General features: G+C 44.3%; 1 long non-coding RNA gene across 1 annotated transcript; it reads right to left on the minus strand.

Moving 5' to 3' along the window:
* Positions 1-1,593: 1,593 nt before the first annotated feature.
* LOC140225032 (uncharacterized) lies at positions 1,594-2,381 on the minus strand. Its single transcript, XR_011900235.1, has 2 exons — positions 2,094-2,381; positions 1,594-2,021 (listed from the first exon to the last, which is right to left on the minus strand). It is a non-coding gene; the product is annotated as an uncharacterized lncRNA (long non-coding RNA).
* Positions 2,382-22,730: the final 20,349 nt, after the last annotated feature.

Genomic DNA, 22,730 nt, shown 5'->3' on the forward strand with positions numbered 1-22,730 from the left:
AATGTCTGTTGGTGGGATCATTTTTTTACATTTTAGGTATTTACATTGAATGTCGGTGTCCGGGTCATCCCACATTTTGAAGTAGTCGTCGGAAACGAAGCAATAAAGAATGGAGTTGATTAAAGATAGCAAGGCAAGGGGCGCAGAAATAATGTAAGTTTCAAGAATATGAGAAGATTGATTTACGAAGATATTATCAGCGTTCTGTCAAAACATCTCGGAAGCTTGACTATCCAAACCGCTGTCAATCTTGCGCGGAGCTTTGTCCGCGCCGCTGGAAAATCAGTCTAAAGTACCTTATCACGGTGAAAGAAGCGATGAAGCAGAATAGGTTACAGAAAATAAAATCGGTATCTTAATTTTTCGGAACTTGCACTTGTTTCGCTCATCTTTAAAACCTTTCCGTCACGGATACTTAAATCACTGCTTGGCAAAGTAAAACACTAAGGGTAGATTTCATCACAATAAGGATATTGAGTAAGTAGGTAGTAGTCGTTACTGTAAACTTAGTCGTGAGAATAACACCGAGTCGCAACGGGTCTATTGCACACACGAGATAAATCTAACTGAATTTACCTACTCCTCAGAGGTAAAATGTGTTCAAGAATCACGTTCCGCACGTCTGACGAGTTTGAAATTCACTTGTAACCCGGTCTCCGGACACTTAAATTAAATATGCGCGGTTTGGTCCCTCCAGTCCCAGGGCACGTTGATTGGTCTCTCTCTACTGGCTGTCGGCCAGTGGGGAGAGGGCAATTGGCATTGCCTGGGGAGTGGGGGGCCCGGCCGCCATTAGTCTTTTAGAGATTTGTGGCATCATGTTGATGTGGGTATTGATTCGGTATCCAGGCATGACCTCAACCAGCGGTGCGTCTCACCGACTCCCTCAAGGTGTTCGTCAAGGAGTGACCGTTCTGGATCTAGGCGTTCAAGTGTCGCATCTAGTGCTACAAGCCAAACTCTTCACCATATTCTAGATAAGTTAGATAATTTGCAGGTTGATGTAAGCAGAAGATTAGATTCTTTAGAAAAACAGGCCGGGAAAACATCTCACAAACCTGTGAAACCTTTTTTCAATAAAGTAAAGCGCTCAAGCAGCCAACAAACTGGGGGGTCTAACAGTGATTCAAGCCAAAATGGCTCTTCGATTAAGATTGTAAAACATGTCAATTCAATTAGATTTAACGATTTGCCACGCTTTAATGGGAACTTGGATAAATGTCATCCTAAAGATTTTGTCCATATAGTAACAGTGTATTTTAACGCTAAAAATACTGATGACGGTACCAAAGTTATGGAGGTTGGCATGCTGTTAGAAGGTGAAGCAAAAATTTGGTTACAGTCTACTGATTTTCATCTCTTTGAGGATTTTGTTGACGGGTTCTTGAAGTACTACTGGGGCCGCGGTGACCAGAGTAATATTTCTGGATCCTTGTACGCTAACAAATTTAATCCTGCTGTAGACAAGTATGCCACTTATTTTCTGAAATACGTCAGAGATACGAAACACCTTGATGAACCAATTCCCATTCCTGCTTTGATTTCCGCGGTATTGGCACATTTTCCTCGTGATGTACAAGAACAATTTATCGATGATCATGAGTTGACAATTGAGCACGTTCAGCGGAAGCTGCAACGCATTGATCAAATCCGTAAACAGGGAATTACTAAAGCGTTATCTCCAGCCGACAGTGCTACCAGCAACAGTAGTACTTTCAAGAACAAGTTCGGTCCCAGGCCACTGAATCAGCAAAGGGTCAGTGTTATCCAAACTGATACCAGTGGTACATCTGATTCTAACTTTATGCCTGAGGCAAAGGCTCAATTAGAAACCGATTCTTTAAACTAGACTTGAGCTGCCCGGAACCTGAGGATGTATCAGAGCTGTTACCCCAGGGATCTGTGGAATCTGCGGCAACTCAACTTAGCAACAGCTCTCAGCCAAACCACCACTGGTTATCGCCGTTCAATTTATCAGGAGTTTCTAGCTATTGTTTCTTTAAAGTCAATATAACGTCAACCTCACAGAATAACATATAGTCAACCTCACAGAATAACATAAAGTCAACCTCACAAAATAACATAAAGTCAACCTCACAAAATAACATAACTCAATGCTGGCTTGTAATAATCCCTAAGTCAATGACAAAAGATGTCCATAATATCACAACACCAACTTACTCAATTGAATTAAAACTCCTATTTGAATGTATACTTATTGACTTTGTTCAACTTTTTCAATATTGCTTAAAAATTGAGCTGACCATTTATGATAGTTCCTTGATCTTATGCCACAGTCTTGATGTCCTACAATATTTCAATGTATCCTTTAATTCTCTAGAAATTGATGAGAAGCTTGTTAGAGCAGTATCAGACGTGATTAGAGATATCTCGCAGAAAATTCCGGTAGTGTTTTGTGACTTCTTTCATTACCAAAAAGGTGATACTTTCAATACTTGTCTAGTTTTAAGAAGTTCCAATTTCTCCTTGATTCTGTCGATTTTGTAGGATTTATTTTGTCTAAAGAAGGAATCTCCATGGATCCAAACAAGGCTAAATGTATCAGAGAATTTCCAGTACCAAATTGTAAGAAAGCCCTACAAAGTTTCATTGGCTTTGTAAACTTTTACTCCAAATTCCACAAAAATCATTCTCACCTCCTTCTACCATTACTTCACTTGTTAAAGAAGGACCAGGTGTGGAAATGGGAAGAAACCGAACAAACTGCTTTTGATAAAATTAAGGAGAATTTCATTGAAAATGTAATGCTTTCATATATCAACTGTGAGGAAGAATTTTATATCTCCACTGATGCCAGCTATGGAGCTATTGCTGGAGAGCTTTTTCAAATTGACTCAGACGGTCACCGTCGTCCTATATATTTTTACAGCCGTATTTTACGCCCACCCGAACGCAATTACTTTGTGACTGAGATCGAGTTACTTGCGATTGTGGCGAGTTGTCAGAAATTTTCCCCATTTATTTTGGGTTTCCCTACCTCAATTTTGACAGATCATCAAGCTCTTACCTTTCTTAAGATTTCCAGCCTCTCATCAGGAAGATTAATCCGATGGGCGCTGTATTTACAACAATTCAACCTCAAAATCAAATATGTAAAGGGTAGTGAAAATGTCGCTGCAGACACATTCTCTAGATATCCACCAGAACTGTATTCAATGCCTTCAACTGATAGAGAAATTTGTGTAAATTTTTCAAAAAATTATATCCCAAAGGATTTTGAAAATATGATGTCTGAATTACCTCATTACCTCAACAACAAAAGGACGACAGTCGACTTGGGAGAATATACGACAAAGTAAAAAACAAACTTTCGTTTAAAGGAGAGGAATTTTATCTTATTCACCATAATAATCTATTCACCAAATTTATCGGGTATCTGTAACCCGGTCTCCGGACACTTAAATTGAATATGCGCGGTTTGGTCCCTCCAGTCCCAGGGCACGTTGATTGGTCTCTCTCTACTGGCTGTCGGCCAGTGAGGAGAGGGCAATTGGCATTGCCTGGGGAGTGGGGGGCCCGGCCGCCATTAGTCTTTTGCCATCTCCTTAGGAGACTTCACGTAAGTTTTTTCATCATCCTTTTGAAAGGGTGGGGCTTCGGCCCCATCTAGTATTTCTATCCTAAATCATGTGCTTCAGGGTCCTTCCGCTGTTGGAACTCTAAAAACCTACTCGTGTTCACTTTATCCACCTATTTTCATTTTTTATTTCGTTTGAGGCTTACGGGCCCCGGCTTCACACTCTTTGTCGCACGATTTGTGTAGTTTGTTGAAGGGAATCGATGTTATTTGATTTAAGAGAGCAGATTTGAATACAGTTTAATGTGCGATTCCTCTATTTACTTCACAGCACTAGAAACAAATTAAACGCTGGGGACAAGAGTACCTATATAGACAGAGTATGGCCATTCGTATCTTTTTACTACAGGAAAACTGTTCTGCTTTTTGATTGGTCAACGAGTTTTTAGGCTCCATGATACTCTTAGGGCCGTATAAAAACAAACAAAATGGCGACTCACCGTAACATCGATAAGAAGCTAAATTTTACACAAATTTCAATTACACGGCAGTAACAATTTAAACTAGCATATCTACGAATAACACACGAAAAAAACACGAAAACATCGTTAAATCGCTTATCACCTTTATCACAGCAGGATGTAAGATGTGCATAACCTCAATCTTGCTTGCTAATAACAGCCATTTTGTTTGTCTATTTACGGTCCTAAGAGCATCGTGTCAGCCTATTCGCTCGCGACCAATGAAAAACCGGAACAGAAATGGCCATACTCTGTCTATAAAGGTACTCTACTGGGGACAGGTCGAAGCGCAGGTCGAACGGGCAAAAACTGACTGAGGAGTCATACTGAAAAAAATGATTTACCGACCGCGCCAGGTATACGAAACTGGTGTGGTAGGTACCTGTATGTGATGCTGTACGGAGCTGCCTAGTGGCGGCCATTGCTACGCCCCTTGGTCGCTACGCCCCCTGGTTGCTACGCTTTCTAGTTGCTACGCCCCTTGATTGCTACGCCTCCCGATTTCTACGTGACCCAACCTCCCAATGGCGCTCTGTGCTATCAACGGAACCGCCTCGCGGCCCTATTTATAGCTTTGTATCAGGGTTGGTTTTATTTGCCCCGGAGAGAAATTACGACATGAAGTATCTATACGACTTACCTTGCCGTTGCATTCCGTTCTGAGGGGCTGCCGGAAACCATCGTCCGATGATATTTTGAAAGCTTTCAGCTTTATTTGTAGGTAGTTTAATTGACTCGGAAAGAAAACACTTCATTCAATGTCGTAAACTTCACTGTGTTAGATTTTCCTTAACTCTTGTGTAATCTGCCTTTCTCACGAAGCGTTTGTTTCCCCTGGGTTTATTAAATGTTTTAGATTTAGTTCTTTTACTTGAGTGATTTTACGCTAACGCAAGAAAAACCGTGTCGTCGCATGGGTCATGAACAGCAGAGGGCAAAATAATTTAAATGCAAAAATTATATGTGGCCATACTGACATGGATGATATGATTCTCAAACAACGCACAGCAACTCAAATTTTGCAACTCTGCTCTTCATGCATTAGAAACATTTGACAAATTGTGGGTCGGGCTACACAATTGTGGTATTTACACATAAGTAAAACTTCATTTTTTAGGATAACTAGTAAAGTAGAGGTGTGTAAAGCACTAGGTAATTCTTCAATCCTCTAAATCTTTAATTTGCTTTACTTGAATTTGAAGAACCTCCTTCGGAACCTCTGAAAGTCCCATGCTTTAATTTCAATTTATGTGAGTTGCTAAAACACCTTGTCATCTTGAAGAGATGTAACATGATCATTGAGGGCTAATGAACAATACCGCCTACCCAATTGACAATTTTCATAAAATTGACTCAGCGATTTTGTTGCGTTCCACAATAGATTTAAAATACCTACGCATGTTGATAGATTTAGTTTTTCGTCAATGCATGGAGAATGGAGTGCCATAATGACGCAGTAATACACGAAAATTTGCAAATTAACTTGAACCTTACAAAGATGGCCGAGTTTTCTCATCGTCCTTCAAAATTGTAAGTTTGCAGACAGACGGTATTGTTCCTTCTAGCTTTGGACATTCATTTCTTTCTTCCTTGATACAATACATGTAATTCTAAGTAGTAGTGTAGGTAAGTATATTTTCAGAATTAATGAAAATCATTTAATCGTTTCGTTTTCTATGATGGATTTCAAATAAAATTACTCGCCTAACATAAATGCTCATTCATGAGAAGACAACATTCTTGTGTTTTGATTTTTGGTTTCGAACTTGTATACCAGCGTTAGGTATGCGCTCGATCACACGAGTGATATCTCTCTTTTCTAATACCTATCGTGCCTGAAAGAGAGATCGGGATTAAGTTTAACCCTTATTCACCGTCGATCTTTATCAAACTCGTGTTTTTGATTTTTAAACGTTCTAGACATGATTCTGTCGTTAGAACTCACGAGTCCTGCTATATGTTTCTATGTGCATTGTGTGCTACTTATAAAATTACTCATTATGGAGCCACATTTTAGTTTTAGAACGAACGCTGAGGGACCATTATTCAATCACACGGTATTGTTTTCTGAAAAAATAGAAGAACGTATGAAAGAGTAAGCTAGAAATGTGAGCATCGAAAGAAAAAAATCAACTGAGACAGATTAAATACCTACTTAGGCAGTTATCGATGACACAAAAGGATACGGACTTCCTAAGTAAAACCGTTTCGATTGAAACATCTATTTATATGCTTTTATGATTATGATGATGATGATGAGGATGATGGTGATGGATTCAGTTGAATTGATAAGTTTTAAGTGCGAAAGGAAGACAAAAGTACATGTAGGAATGAAGTTTCAATGAAGAGAGGTAATTTCAAAGTTATTCTCATGAAATTTATTTACAAATACCACAGCGTTATTTTGACGAACTTTGTACATGAATGAGTAGATTTAAGATTCAAATATAGTAAAAATACAAATAATACATTGAAAACACATATAGTAATATAAACATACGTACATTTTAATAGACACAAATAACATAACATAGCAAGTGCATAATAAGTATATGACAGATATCGCAAAATCACTGGAATTAAGGGATTCGTCACTGCAGGCTCGGACTGGCGTGAATAAAGTTAGGCCATGGCGACGCATCGTGAGGGCCCCCACGGGGGGTTGAGGTGGGGGGACTCCCCCCAGGGAAGAGAGGTATCCCGGGGGCGGTAGCCCCCCGGAAAATTTTTGGATCTCTTTTATCCCCAGCATGCAATTTTATCCTCGCGGACACTTATAAAATTTTTAACTCTTTGAGGTTCAGATTGTTACAATATTCGAAATAATACGCAATCTTGAGACCACGTAAGTTTTAGTATACGTCGAAAAATTTCACTGAAATAACTTGTAACAGTGGAGGCGCCCGACTCGAGGGCCCCAGTCGTCGAAAATTAATTAACCCTTAGATTGCAGAGTCTTAAAATTAATGGAAACAATTTTGGGGCTCTTTCCTCGGGAGCCCTGCGGACGACGGCAATGAAAGAGAATTAAAAAAAAATTGTGGGGCCCTCTTGCTCGGGGGCCCCGGGGGCCTTCGAGGACGAGGGCCTTCTGCGCCGTGCGGCTCTGGCAAGTCCGAGCCTGATTTGTCAGCCCCTTATAAATATAAACTTATTTCAAGCTCCTTATAAACTTTACGAAATCGTGAACACGAAAGGTATTAAAATTAGACATAAATAGGTACAGTGAGAGTAAGGTGTGACAGAGAATAGAATAAGGTAAAGGGACAGAGGGAGCCGGAACCGCAATTTAGCATGACATCGGCTCCTCTGCCCACCTTCTTTAAGAAGGATTTAACACAAACAGTGGGCTAATGATAATGAAAACATCAAGAAGTAGTAGTTTGTCAGCCCCTTGCCTACTCCGGCGAAACTGCAGAATGCGACTCCTACCGTGAAGGAGGCAATTTGACCAACCTTCACATGACAATATTACACTAAATGATAAGATTTTGCTTAAGAACTTAGACTCGTTCTAACTAACTTATAAAAGAACTTAAACTCGTTCGAATTGCTCTCTACATTCACAATACAGGGTTTCGTCAAGGTGCGTAGTTGACCTCGCAGTGTTGGATCGTGAATTCTCTTTCTGCGCTGTGTAAAAATGTGTAAGAATGCTTAGATTGTGTGTGCAGGAGGGTGTGTGAGAATTTGTGTTCCCACAGCCCCGCCCCATTTCAGGTTTACCTAAGTTCAAACTCGTAGGCCCCAGTTGAATGTCAATTTAAGTCGTTTTCGCGTAGGATCCCGTTTTTTTAATTTGTAAATATTCATTGATTGTAAGGATCAGCAAACAACTTGTTGCGTTATTGTATTCAGAAGTGGACCCAAATCATCACAGCAGGCGCAGCCACGTGTGTGACTATGAGTGCCTGCGTACGCTAGAAGCGATTTTGGAAATTTTGAATTATGAATGCGCCATATCTTATGTGACCCCTCCCCATTTCTTGGTCCCCCCCCCCTTTGAGGCAGGGGCTACCAGCTGGGGTCCGCAGGATTGCTAAACCTGTGACGGTACTGAGTACAGTCCCCCATACGGGACACACGAGCTCACTACAAACCACCCCCCTCACAATTTCTCACTAAATTATTTATCAATAAACAAAATCTAAATCATCAATTATGATTTGTATTCTCATTTTTCATGTGTAGAAAATTTCTTAAAAAAAAAAAAAAATTGACTCAGCTTCGCGGGTGCGTCAGACTCGAACCTGTAGGTATCCGAGCAACTCGCGGTATATCATTACAATCTCTTCAGTGAAAGCCACCTCTAGACAGTCCCAAAGAAAAATAACGGCTTTTTCCGAAAAAAGGGCGTTGTCGGAGGGCCTCGGCGGAGCCGTTCCCGGCAACGAGGGCCAGATTTCACCTTACGAAACCACGTGCAGCCCGTCAACAGGTGTCTCATGGAGAAGTCCTATTACCTGCCGGCTTCAACCAAGGATCGCACTTGAAATTTTAAGAGGATCTCCTCAGAACTCCATCCCCTCACCACCTCTCAGAAGTAAAGAGGGAGAGGGTTTTGTTTTCTTTTTGACTACGAGATTGTCAACAGGGTTGCTCTCGACCTAGATGACAGATGAGACCCATTGCATGTGTCACGTGGAAAACAATTTTGTCCGGACTCGATGACAAACGATGCATTCTAGAGGACGGAGTAAACACTCGAAACAGGTATTTTTACCCGTTATAATCAAACGAGTGTAATCCAAAAAACCTGTATAGAAATGTATTATATTTAAACCTCAAGAAATTGTTTGCAAAACCCGCAGGAGTTAGAGTAAAAAAGTAAGCGGTCCTCGGCGATGCTGTTCCCCCCCCCCCCATTCAAATATTATTGTATAAATCGAGCTGCATCCAGGCAAAGTGTGGCGGCGCGGCACTCGCACTCAGCAGTGCGCGTGGCGTGCTGACGCGCCCGCTCGACGCAATTCCGACTTCGGCCGCTAGTTGCAGTTCGATCGCTCGGTTCCCTATCGCAAAGCTGCAAACCAGCCTGGTAGGGAGTCGGCGATCGACTATAAATAGTGGCCGGAGCATAGGCTGGGCACCAGTATTTGATCAAGATTTGTAAAAGACCAACCAGTCCCAGTCATCGGCCCGTCCCGTAAGCACCAGGGCTGAGGCCCGAACCTCCGCGGCTCAGACCCGCACTACCACCACGCCCCGGACGCGTACACCAAACTCGGCTCAGACCCGAACCCCCCCCCCCTCCCCACCTCATACCCACTCTCAAACCTTAGACCTGTTCATATATATGTGTATGTGAAGCTAATAATTGAGATAGTATAAATAAATATGTGTCATGTAGCCCTCATAGTTCATCCTTTATCAGAATCCAAAAACCACCCTCCTTACAAAAGACGGCATTGTTCGTGTCGCGTCAGTGAAAACAACGGGCAACACATTGCGTCGTCCGCTCGTAAAACTCTTTCGCCTTTCCGTCGATTGAGATTTGGGACTCTCCATTGTTGTAAATACATAGCCATCAGCTGCCTCCGGCTCGAAGGCCTCTTCATGGAGGCTGATGGAGATTGAATCAGCTGATTGAATAGGAAATATCTATAACTCGTTCCTTTTCCCGTATGTTTAAGTTTGCGGAGGCTACCTTGGAGGCAGCTTCCGAAAAGAAAGAAAGCCATCTTTTTGATCTTGAGTTATTTTTTTTCCCACTGAGTTCCCCGATATTGCTATTTTCTTTGTATTTTTCTGATTTCTTTTTGATTTTGTTCACCATTATCCATATTTTCTACACATTACATTTTGATCAGCTTCATTTCTGGACTATATTTTTCATACCATCCCCGATTTCTCCCCATCGCCATTACAAATTTGGTGTCAGGTGTGGGGTGATTAAACGTACTAATCACCCAGCGGCGAACTCGCGTCCACCTGTGCCTTAGTGCTACCGCGCCGCGATCCAGTTTCCACAACTTTCAAGACCGATTGAAGCGCTGCAGCTGAAGAAATACCACTGAAGGCCGCTCTAACATCCAAAACCAAGCCAACCTGACGGTCGAAGAGCCTGACTATCAAAAAGACCTGCGAACACCGAGGAGAACGCCAAGCCGCTCGGACGGACTCCGGTACGACCACCACCCGCAGGATGATCTTCAGCTCCCGCTTGACTTTCGTAAGAAGACTCTAAGACGAAAAATTATCTTTTCTTTCTCTCTCAGACTTCAGTGTTTTTTTTTTCTAGTCTCTCAGTTTTTTTTGTGTTGTTGTTGAGCTCAAGTTATCCTTACAAACAGAATTTGTTTCTCGTAGGTTCTCTTTTTTTTTCCAGGTATTTCCATTTTTTTTTTCTCCTCTCCCTCTTCCAATTTTTTCTTGGTTGTTGGATTTTTTTTTCTCTTTCTTCTCTTGTTCCGCTCGTACTCCGTCCATTTTCTCCTTTAGCCCGATGTCCAGGGGATTTTTTAAACCAAACCGAGAACAGAAATTGAGAAAGCTAGAGTTAACCGCCAACCTAGCCCATGCCTTGTTAAACTTAGCTCAAATTCAAGAAGAGACAGGAAGCGCTCTATCCCAACAAAAATTGGAAAACGCCGCGGAGCGATTAATTAGAATTTTGAACCGCTCTCTGAAAATGCCACAGTTTGAAAAAAAAAAGCCTTCTGACAATAACCCTAACGACCGACGAACAAAACTAACTAGGAAGCGACGAACCTTACAAAAGGGTCAGCTCCTGACTAATCACAAACAAAAGGAGAGCACCTGCCCGATCGTGAACCCTGATTCTAGCGGTTCCCTCGGCCCAGGAGCGATCCCGGAGTTACTCTAACGACGAGGAAAGCCGCGGCCCTCTCGCAGGAGCCAGCTTTCCTGGACTGACGACATCTGGAAATATTCAACAGTAGTTGGAGGATTTCCGGATGACCACTTGGACATCTACTGGGGAGGAGGAGATAAAAGCTGAACTTGATACTGTGTTTGAGAGATTGTGCCAAGCGGCCGAGAAATATTTCGAAGAGAGAAGGCTCAGAAAGGGGAATTCTCACGGTCTCTTCCAGACCAAGAACGGCGTGCGCCGCAGTAGGAAACAACGCCAGGCAGCGAAGCGCTACCTAGCTCAGGTCAATAGCGAGAGCCAGAAGGGTAGTCCGTGCGCAGAGCCCACGGAAAATAGTAGGCAGACGGACCCAAGCGCCAACGGCGACGTAGTTTCAAATTGCAACTTGTGAATCCTCAAAACCCCGTAAATTCGTGGACGGCACCGAAACAGGCACTACCCAGGAACACGACTCCACGCTCTGAGAGCACCGGACGTCCGTGAACCGCAGCTTGTGGTATACGGCGGCGAACGCAAGTACGCCGACGGACCTAAGCGCCAACGGTAGTGAGTAGGCCCCAGTTTAATGTCAATTTAAGTCGTTTTCGCGTAGGATCCCGTTTTTTTAATTTGTAATTATTCATTGATTGTAAGGATCAGCAAACAACTTGTTGCGTTATTGTATTCAGAAGTGGACCCAAATTATCACAGCAGGCGCAGCCACGTGTGTGACTATGAGTGCCTGCGTACGCTAGAAGCGATTTTGGGAATTTTAAAATATGAATGGCGCGGCAAACCCGCGTTTTATCGGTGTTGATAGCCCTCCCAAGGCAGGGCGAGGCTCGACCAGTTCCGAGTCAAGTGAAGGGGGTAGCCAGAGCCTTAGACCCAGGGAGCTCACTAGAGCTGGGCCCTGGGATTATTCTCTGGAGGACAGGCGATGGAGCTTGCCGTAGGCCGCTTCTCATCCCTGTGGCTCCAGAGTCTCACCGGATTCGTGGAGAGACTGGCGATCGAGCGGCATTTGTCCGCTCCTCATCCCGTCGACCCAGATCAAACGGTATATGAATTGTGCATTATGCTCGAAATTTGTATATTATTTTATAAGTAATGTGCGTGTGGTTTGTTCAATGGTATCAAGGATCCTGATTATAAATCATGTGAGGAGACGCCCAATTTTCCCAGACAATTCGTCATTTCAGGGGGAAATTGGCAACGTCAGGAGGGTCACCGACTGCCCCCCCCCCCCAAAAGCCCCCACTGTTGTGTTGCGTCGTGGTCTGCACGATATCTCTCTCTATAGAGAGACCACGGGCGACCACTGTCCGACACAACAGCCCCCCCCCCCCCTGGAGTCCTGTGACGTCAGCTCGAGATATCTCTCTTTAGAGACGTCCCGTCGGCTGACGTCGCGACGCTCCAGAAAACGACCCCCTTTCGACCCTAAACAGGGTCATCACAATCAGTGCATCTAATTATAATTGAATTATTTTCCAGGTCTTGGCAGCAGAGTTAACGGCCATCAGACCTACCAGATTCGAGCCTGCAAAGAAATGCCAGGGAATCGACGTGATTATTTAATTGACATTGCAGACCGGGCGGCCAATCTTGCCTAGCGGCTGATCGGGTCTGTGGTGCGTACATCTTCGACACATTACAAAAATGTATGCCGGATTCGAGGGAAAACTGCATCGCACTAGGGAGGAAAAAGAAAAATATTTAAGACAAATTTCGTTTTCCTTTTCCCGTAAATACATAGCCATCAGCTGCCTACGGCTCGAAGGCCTCTTCATGGAGGCTGATGGAGATTGAATCAGCTGACCAATTCTTTAATCCAAGTTATTTTGAAATACTTTGCCCTGATTATGAGCAAGTATTAGCCACGTGTGTGACTATGAGTGCCTGCGTACGCTAGAAGCGATTTTGGAAATTTTAAATTATGAATGCGCCATATCTTATGTGACCCCTCCCCATTTCTTGGTCCCCCCCCCCCTTTGAGGCAGGGGCTACCAGCTGGGGTCCGCAGGATTGCTAAACCTGTGACGGTACTGAGTACAGTCCCCCATACGGGACGCACGAGCTCACTACAAACCACCCCCCTCACAGTTTCTCACTAAATTATTTATCAATAAACAAAATCTAAATCATCAATTATGATTTGTATTCTGACTTTTCATGTGTAGAAAATTTCTTAAAAAAAAAAAAAAAAATTGACTCAGCTTCGCGGGTGCGTCAGACTCGAACCTGTAGGTATCCGGGCAACTCGCGGTATATCATTACAATCTCTTCAGTGAAAGCCTCCTCTAGACAGTCCCAAAGAAAAATAACGGCTTTTTCCGAAAAAAGGGCGTCGTCGGAGGGCCTCGGCGGAGCCGTTCCCGGCAACGAGGGCCAGATTTCACCTTACGAAACCACGTGCAGCCCGTCAACAGGTGTCTCATGGTGAAGTCCTATTACCTGCCGGCTTCAACCAAGGATCGCACTTGAAATTTTAAGAGGATCTCCTCAGAACTCCATCGGCATTTGTCCGCTCCTCATCCCGTCGACCCAGATCAAACGGTATATGAATTGTGCATTATGCTCGAAATTTGTATATTATTTTATAAGTAATGTGCGTGTGGTTTGTTCAATGGTATCAAGGATCCTGATTATAAATCATGTGAGGAGACGCCCAATTTTCCCAGACAATTCGTCATTTCAGGGGGAAATTGGCAACGTCAGGAGGGTCACCGACTGCCCCCCCCCCCCCAAAAGCCCCCACTGTTGTGTTGCGTCGTGGTCTGCACGATATCTCTCTCTATAGAGAGACCACGGGCGACCACTGTCCGACACAACAGCCCCCCCCCCCCCTGGAGTCCTGTGACGTCAGCTCGAGATATCTCTCTTTAGAGACGTCCCGTCGGCTGACGTCGCGACGCTCCAGAAAACGACCCCCTTTCGACCCTAAACAGGGTCATCACAATCAGTGCATCTAATTATAATTGAATTATTTTCCAGGTCTTGGCAGCAGAGTTAACGGCCATCAGACCTACCAGATTCGAGCCTGCAAAGAAATGCCAGGGGAATCGACGTGATTATTTAATTGACATTGCAGACCGGGCGGCCAATCTTGCCTAGCGGCTGATCGGGTCTGTGGTGCGTACATCTTCGACACATTACAAAAATGTATGCCGGATTCGAGGGAAAACTGCATCGCACTAGGGAGGAAAAAGAAAAATATTTAAGACAAATTTCGTTTTCCTTTTCCCGTAAATACATAGCCATCAGCTGCCTACGGCTCGAAGGCCTCTTCATGGAGGCTGATGGAGATTGAATCAGCTGACCAATTCTTTAATCCAAGTTATTTTGAAATACTTTGCCCTGATTATGAGCAAGTATTAGCCACGTGTGTGACTATGAGTGCCTGCGTACGCTAGAAGCGATTTTGGAAATTTTAAATTATGAATGCGCCATATCTTATGTGACCCCTCCCCATTTCTTGGTCCCCCCCCCCCCTTTGAGGCAGGGGCTACCAGCTGGGGTCCGCAGGATTGCTAAACCTGTGACGGTACTGAGTACAGTCCCCCATACGGGACGCACGAGCTCACTACAAACCACCCCCCTCACAGTTTCTCACTAAATTATTTATCAATAAACAAAATCTAAATCATCAATTATGATTTGTATTCTGACTTTTCATGTGTAGAAAATTTCTTAAAAAAAAAAAAAAAAATTGACTCAGCTTCGCGGGTGCGTCAGACTCGAACCTGTAGGTATCCGGGCAACTCGCGGTATATCATTACAATCTCTTCAGTGAAAGCCTCCTCTAGACAGTCCCAAAGAAAAATAACGGCTTTTTCCGAAAAAAGGGCGTCGTCGGAGGGCCTCGGCGGAGCCGTTCCCGGCAACGAGGGCCAGATTTCACCTTACGAAACCACGTGCAGCCCGTCAACAGGTGTCTCATGGTGAAGTCCTATTACCTGCCGGCTTCAACCAAGGATCGCACTTGAAATTTTAAGAGGATCTCCTCAGAACTCCATCCCCTCACCACCTCTCAGAAGTAAAGAGGGAGAGGGTTTTGTTTTCTTTTTGACTACGAGATTGTCAACAGGGTTGCTCCCGACCTAGATGACAGATGAGACCCATTGCATGTGTCACGTGGAAAACAATTTTGTCCGGACTCGATGACAAACGATGCATTCTAGAGGACGGAGTAAACACTCGAAACAGGTATTTTTACCCGTTATAACCAAACGAGTGTAATCCAAAAAACCTGTATAGAAATGTATTATATTTAAACCTCAAGAAATTGTTTGCAAAACCCGCAGGAGTTAGAGTAAAAAAGTAAGCGGTCCTCGGCGATACTGTTCCCAGCAACGGGGGCCAGATCTCACCTTACGAAACAAACTAGGTGCAGCCCGTTAACGGGTGTCACAGGGAGATGAACGATAACTTCGGCACATTACAAAAATGTATGCAGGATTCGAGGGAAAACTGCATCGCACTAGGGAGGAAAAAGAAAAATATTTAAGACAAATTTCGTTTTCCTTTTCCCGTAAATACATAGCCATCAGCTGCCTACGGCTCGAAGGCCTCTTCATGGAGGCTGATGGAGATTGAATCAGCTGACCAATTCTTTAATCCAAGTGATTTTGAAATACTTTGCCCTGATTATGAGCAAGTATTGTCATCCAGAAATAATGGTTCGATGGTCTCTGCACACTCATACTCAGTGGTAAGCCTCATGTTTCACTCAGGCACACTCTATGACGTGTGATGATCTATGTACTATGTGTTCCCACACCCCCGCCCCATTTCAGGTTTACCTAAGTTCAAACTCGTAGGCCCCAGTTTAATGTCAATTTAAGTCGTTTTCGCGTAGGATCCCGTTTTTTTAATTTGTAATTATTCATTGATTGTAAAGATCAGCAAACAACTTGTTGCGTTATTGTATTCAGAAGTGGACCCAAATTATCACAGCAGGCGCAGCCACGTGTGTGACTATGAGTGCCTGCGTACGCTAGAAGCGATTTTGGGAATTTTAAAATATGAATGGCGCGGCAAACCCGCGTTTTATCGGTGTTGATAGCCCTCCCAAGGCAGGGCGAGGCTCGACCAGTTCCGAGTCAAGTGAAGGGGGTAGCCAGAGCCTTAGACCCAGGGAGCTCACTAGAGCTGGGCCCTGGGATTATTCTCTGGAGGACAGGCGATGGAGCTTGCCGTAGGCCGCTTCTCATCCCTGTGGCTCCAGAGTCTCACCGGATTCGTGGAGAGACTGGCGATCGAGCGGCATTTGTCCGCTCCTCATCCCGTCGACCCAGATCAAACGGTATATGAATTGTGCATTATGCTCGAAATTTGTATATTATTTTATAAGTAATGTGCGTGTGGTTTGTTCAATGGTATCAAGGATCCTGATTATAAATCATGTGAGGAGACGCCCAATTTTCCCAGACAATTCGTCATTTCAGGGGGAAATTGGCAACGTCAGGAGGGTCACCGACTGCCCCCCCCCCCCCAAAAGCCCCCACTGTTGTGTTGCGTCGTGGTCTGCACGATATCTCTCTCTATAGAGAGACCACGGGCGACCACTGTCCGACACAACAGCCCCCCCCCCCCCCCCCCCCTGGAGTCCTGTGACGTCAGCTCGAGATATCTCTCTTTAGAGACGTCCCGTCGGCTGACGTCGCGACGCTCCAGAAAACGACCCCCTTTCGACCCTAAACAGGGTCATCACAATCAGTGCATCTAATTATAATTGAATTATTTTCCAGGTCTTGGCAGCAGAGTTAACGGCCATCAGACCTACCAGATTCGAGCCTGCAAAGAAATGCCAGGGGAAAATTACAAGCCTGGTATCACATTTTTGGTCGTCAGGAACCAACCAATGAAAAAGGGTGCGTAAGAAGAAACAACCCTGTCCGGACTCGATGATAAAAGATGCGTTCCAGACGACGGAGTGAACGATATCAGAAGAGCATCGAGAGGAATAGGCGTGACCTTTTCAGAGCCGCAGCTTCCTCCATGCCTGTTAGGTGGCCCCCGCCAATCTCTCGGGGACTGCCCCATTTCTGTAGCCTAAGTGCCAGTTTAGTGGCCCTCGCCACTCCTTCGGGGAGAGAAAAAAATGAAGAAGTCCAATTTTCAAATGTGTTTCAAATTTTCGAAGTGCAATTAGACTTTCAAGGCCAATTTATTTATTCAAACCAAATAACCGATGGAAATACCGAAGTCGGTTTTTCGTGGGTGAAGGTTGTTTTCACTATACGGAGGCGCTAATTAATAAACACGGAAAGAAGTATCCCTCTCTAAAGAAGGACCTAAGAAACAAGATGCGCTGATTGAATAGGAAATATCTATAACTCGACGTGATTATTTAATTGACATTGCAGACCGGGCGGCCAATCTTGCCTAGCGGCTGATCGGGTCTGTGGTGCGTACATCTTCGACACATTACAAAAATGTATGCAGGATTCGAGGGAAAACTGCATCGCACTAGGGAGGAAAAAGAAAAATATTTAAGACAAATTTCGTTTTCCTTTTCCCGTAAATACATAGCCATCAGCTGCCTACGGCTCGAAGGCCTCTTCATGGAGGCTGATGGAGATTGAATCAGCTGACCAATTCTTTAATCCAAGTGATTTTGAAATACTTTGCCCTGATTATGAGCAAGTATTGTCATCCAGAAATAATGGTTCGATGGTCTCTGCACACTCATACTCAGTGGTAAGCCTCATGTTTCACTCAGGCACACTCTATGACGTGTGATGATCTATGTACTATGTGTTCCCACACCCCCGCCCCATTTCAGGGTTACCTAAGTTCAAACTCGTAGGCCCCAGTTTAATGTCAATTTAAGTCGTTTTCGCGTAGGATCCCGTTTTTTTAATTTGTAATTATTCATTGATTGTAAGGATCAGCAAACAACTTGTTGCGTTATTGTATTCAGAAGTGGACCCAAATTATCACAGCAGGCGCAGCCACGTGTGTGACTATGAGTGCCTGCGTACGCTAGAAGCGATTTTGGGAATTTTAAAATATGAATGGCGCGGCAAACCCGCGTTTTATCGCTGTTGATAGCCCTCCCAAGGCAGGGCGAGGCTCGACCAGTTCCGAGTCAAGTGAAGGGGGTAGCCAGAGCCTTAGACCCAGGGAGCTCACTAGAGCTGGGCCCTGGGATTATTCTCTGGAGGACAGGCGATGGAGCTTGCCGTAGGCCGCTTCTCATCCCTGTGGCTCCAGAGTCTCACCGGATTCGTGGAGAGACTGGCGATCGAGCGGCATTTGTCCGCTCCTCATCCCGTCGACCCAGATCAAACGGTATATGAATTGTGCATTATGCTCGAAATTTGTATATTATTTTATAAGTAATGTGCGTGTGGTTTGTTCAATGGTATCAAGGATCCTGATTATAAATCATGTGAGGAGACGCCCAATTTTCCCAGACAATTCGTCATTTCAGGGGGAAATTGGCAACGTCAGGAGGGTCACCGACTGCCCCCCCCCCCCAAAAGCCCCCACTGTTGTGTTGCGTCGTGGTCTGCACGATATCTCTCTCTATAGAGAGACCACGGGCGACCACTGTCCGACACAACAGCCCCCCCCCCCCCTGGAGTCCTGTGACGTCAGCTCGAGATATCTCTCTTTAGAGACGTCCCGTCGGCTGACGTCGCGACGCTCCAGAAAACGACCCCCTTTCGACCCTAAACAGGGTCATCACAATCAGTGCATCTAATTATAATTGAATTATTTTCCAGGTCTTGGCAGCAGAGTTAACGGCCATCAGACCTACCAGATTCGAGCCTGCAAAGAAATGCCAGGGGAATCGACGTGATTATTTAATTGACATTCCAGACCGGGCGACCAATCTTGCCTAGCGGCTGATCGGGTCTGTGGTGCGTACATCTTCGACACATTACAAAAATGTATGCAGGATTCGAGGGAAAACTGCATCGCACTAGGGAGGAAAAAGAAAAATATTTAAGACAAATTTCGTTTTCCTTTTCCCGTAAATACATAGCCATCAGCTGCCTACGGCTCGAAGGCCTCTTCATGGAGGCTGATGGAGATTGAATCAGCTGACCAATTCTTTAATCCAAGTGATTTTGAAATACTTTGCCCTCATTATGAGCAAGTATTAGCCACGTGTGTGACTATGAGTGCCTGCGTACGCTAGAAGCGATTTTGGAAATTTTAAATTATGAATGCGCCATATCTTATCTGACCCCTCCCCATTTCTTGGTCCCCCCCCCCTTTTGAGGCAGGGGCTACCAGCTGGGGTCCGCAGGATTGCTAAACCTGTGACGGTACTGAGTACAGTCCCCCATACGGGACACACGAGCTCACTACAAACCACCCCCCTCACAATTTCTCACTAAATTATTTATCAATAAACAAAATCTAAATCATCAATTATGATTTGTATTCTGATTTTTCATGTGTAGAAAATTTCTTTAAAAACCGTTCCTTTCAAAGTACCTATCTTAAAAAGTTCAGTCGAGTCTGTGCTCGGGGCTGTGTGGTCGGGTCTGTGGTGCGTACATCTTTGACACATTACAAAAATGTATGCAGAATTCGAGGGAAAACTGCATCGCACTAGGGAGGAAAAAGAAAAATATTTAAGACAAATTTCGTTTTCCTCTTCCCGTATGTTTAAGTTTGCGGAGGCTACCGTGGAGGCAGCCTCCGAAAAGTAAGAAAACCATCTTCGATACCTTTGAACCAACTTTCATAGGTCCAATGGCCTGCCTAAATTGTAAATTTTGATCTCGTATTTCAACTCGACCCGAAAATGTGTCTTGGCGTTTACAAAATCAACGAAATACGTCAGCTGACCAATTTCTTAATTCAAGTGATTTTGAAATTATTTGCCCTGATTATGAGCAAGTATTGTCATCCAGAAAACGCCGAAGCTCCTCCAAATTATGGGCCTCGAGGCCATACGGGAGGTTCTACGACATATGGAACTAGCCTTAATCAAGTCCAGTGATTCGGAGCTCAAACTCTCCATGGAGCCGACTTCAGCAAAATTGCTGAACAGGTTTGCTCAACAAAATTGACGAGGTTTATGTAGCTCTCTTATATACGATTCAAGGAATGCGAGAAAAGTTGGTGAACAGGTCTGCTCAACTTCTAGACCCTAAACACTCCGAAGAGCACCAGAAAACATTTCGAAGAGAAAATTTCAAAAACAAATATGCAAAAACAAAATTTAAGGGTTACTTTTTTCCAAATTTAGAACCTCCATCCTGACGGCCTCCCCCACTTCATATGCGTAAAAGATATTTCCGAAAACGGTTGACCGCCGTGTGCAGAGACGACGAGAGCGGCATAGTCATCGAAACCATTAAGTCCCGAAAGAAAGTAGAAGGCTTTATGTGCTAGGCCGAACATTCCAAGACGCGCTCCTAAATCTGCCGCCGCCGCCACCACCAAAAAGAAACGCATGCAGCGCAAGAAACAGCGTTACGCGACATCGTCAACCCCTTATTCAGTGCGCCATTTTGTACATTTTTGTACGAACGGGACTGGAAAATAGACAGACTTTTAAGTGCAATTCACGTAGCATTGTACATCAGAGAGAGGAGAGTGGCTTTCGGAAAAAGTCCTAATCCTTCCACTCCCCAGAAGTCCGGGACGCTCTATTGTGATATTTCGCTGAGACTTTCAGACACTTAATAAAAGTTAACCCTGGACGCAAGTAACAACAATTGGATCGATAGTAAGGATCAGCAAACAATTTGTTGCGTTCCTCCAGCCGCAGATTCTCATCATCGATGACTATACCGCGCTTTCCGAGTCCTCATCAGACCGTGAACAAAGGTGCTACAATTAATAGGCTTCCACTCAACTCCCACACATCTTCTCGTAAGAGTAAACCGACGACCATTTATCGTTCTCGAGGAAGCAGCCGCGTCCCGAAGCGAGCGCCCTTTACCGAACGTATGCAGGTCGATCGAGACGAGCACATTGGAACAGCAAGATTTTTTTACTTATTTCTAATGTGTGTCTCAACCCCCCCCCCCCTCCCCCCCGCGTCTATCACTCATTATGAGGAATGGAGAAGAAGGCCTCCAAAACTACTTGTCAATCTCTGAAAACTTTCTCCAACCCCATTTCCTAGGAGAAAGGATCGAGATAACAACGGATTTTTAATCCCATCACGAACGGGCAGGACCTAAAATCAATAGGCTTCCAATCAACTCCCCTCTCGTGAGAGTAAACCGACGACCTCTTATCGTTCTCGAGGAAGCAGCAGCGCCCCGAAGCGAGTGCTCTTCATTGTATTTACCTCACAGATTCTGCATTATGCTCGAAATTTGTTTATTATTTTATAAGTAATGTGCGTGTGGTTTGTTCAATGGTATCAAGGATCCTGATTATAAATCAGTGCATCTAATAATCATTGAATTATTTTCCGGGTCTTGGCAGCAGAGTTAACGGCCATCAGACCTGCAAGATTCGAGCCTGCAAAGAAATGCCAGGGGAAAATTACAAGCCTGGTATCACAGTTTTGGTCGTCAGGAACCAACCGATGAAAAAGGGTGCGTAAGAAGAAACAACTCTGTCCGGACTCGATGATAAAAGATGCGTTCCAGACGACGGAGTGAACGATATCAGAAGAGCATCGAGAGGAGTAGGCGTGACCTTTTCAGAGCCGCAGCTTCCTCCATGCCTGTTCGGTGGCCCCCGCCAATCTCTCGGGGACTGCCCCTTTCTGTAGCCTAAGTGCCAGTTTAGTGGCCCTAGCCACTCCTTCGGGGAGAGAAAAAAATGAAGAAGTCCAATTTTCAAATGTGTTTCAAATGTTCGAAGTGCAATTAGACTTTCAAGGCCAATTTATTTATTCAAACCAAATAACCAATGGAAATACCGAAGTCGGTTTTTCGTGGGTGAAGGTTGTTTTCAATATACGGAGGCGCTAATTAATAAACACGGAAAGAAGTATCCCTCTCTAAAGAAGGACCTAAGAAACAAGATTCACGGATCTACTCTTATTGGAACTCGACACAAAATGTGTCTTGGCGTTTAAAACATCAACGAAATACGTCAGCTGACCAATTCTTTAATTCAAGTGATTTTGAAATTATTTGCCCTGATTACCCTTCATTAGAGCTCACAGTGAACGAATCATTCCATTTGCTCCCTTGAAAAACCCCCCTTTAGTTCCCTAATCCCCTGGAGATTCCAAGTTCAAGGTCATGCCTGGGTCTCTCATGACCGTGGAAGGCTAAAGCTTCAACTATGACTTTATGAGCAAGTATTGTCATCCAGAAATAATGGTTCGATGGTCTTTGCACACTAATACTCAGTGGTAAGCCTCATGTTTTACTCAGACACACTCTATGACGTGTGATGATCTATGTACTATGTGTTCCCACACCCCCGCCCCATTTCAGGTTTACCTAAGTTCAAACTCGTAGGCCCCAGTTTAATGTCAATTTAAGTCGTTTTCGCGTAGGATACCGTTTTTTTATTTGTAAATATTCATTGATTGTAAGGATCAGCAAACAACTTGTTGCGTTATTGTATTCAGAAGTGGACCCAAATCATCACAGCAGACGCAGCCACGTGTGTGACTATGAGTGCCTGCGTACGCTAGAAGCGATTTTGGAAATTTTAAATTATGAATACGCCATATCTTATCTGACCCCTCCCCATTTCTTGGTCCCCCCCCCCCTTTGAGGCAGGGGCTACCAGCTGGGGTCCGCAGGATTGCTAAACCTGTGACGGTACCGAGTACAGTCCCCCATACGGGACACACAAGCTCACTACAAACCACCCCCCTCACAATTTCTCACTAAATTATTCATCAATAAACAGAATACAAATCATCGCGATTGGAAAAACTAAAGAAGACCTCACCGGTCCAATGTTT

This window comes from Bemisia tabaci, chromosome 7 (genome assembly GCF_918797505.1).
Source record: "Bemisia tabaci chromosome 7, PGI_BMITA_v3".
NCBI lineage: Eukaryota > Metazoa > Arthropoda > Insecta > Hemiptera > Aleyrodidae > Bemisia > Bemisia tabaci.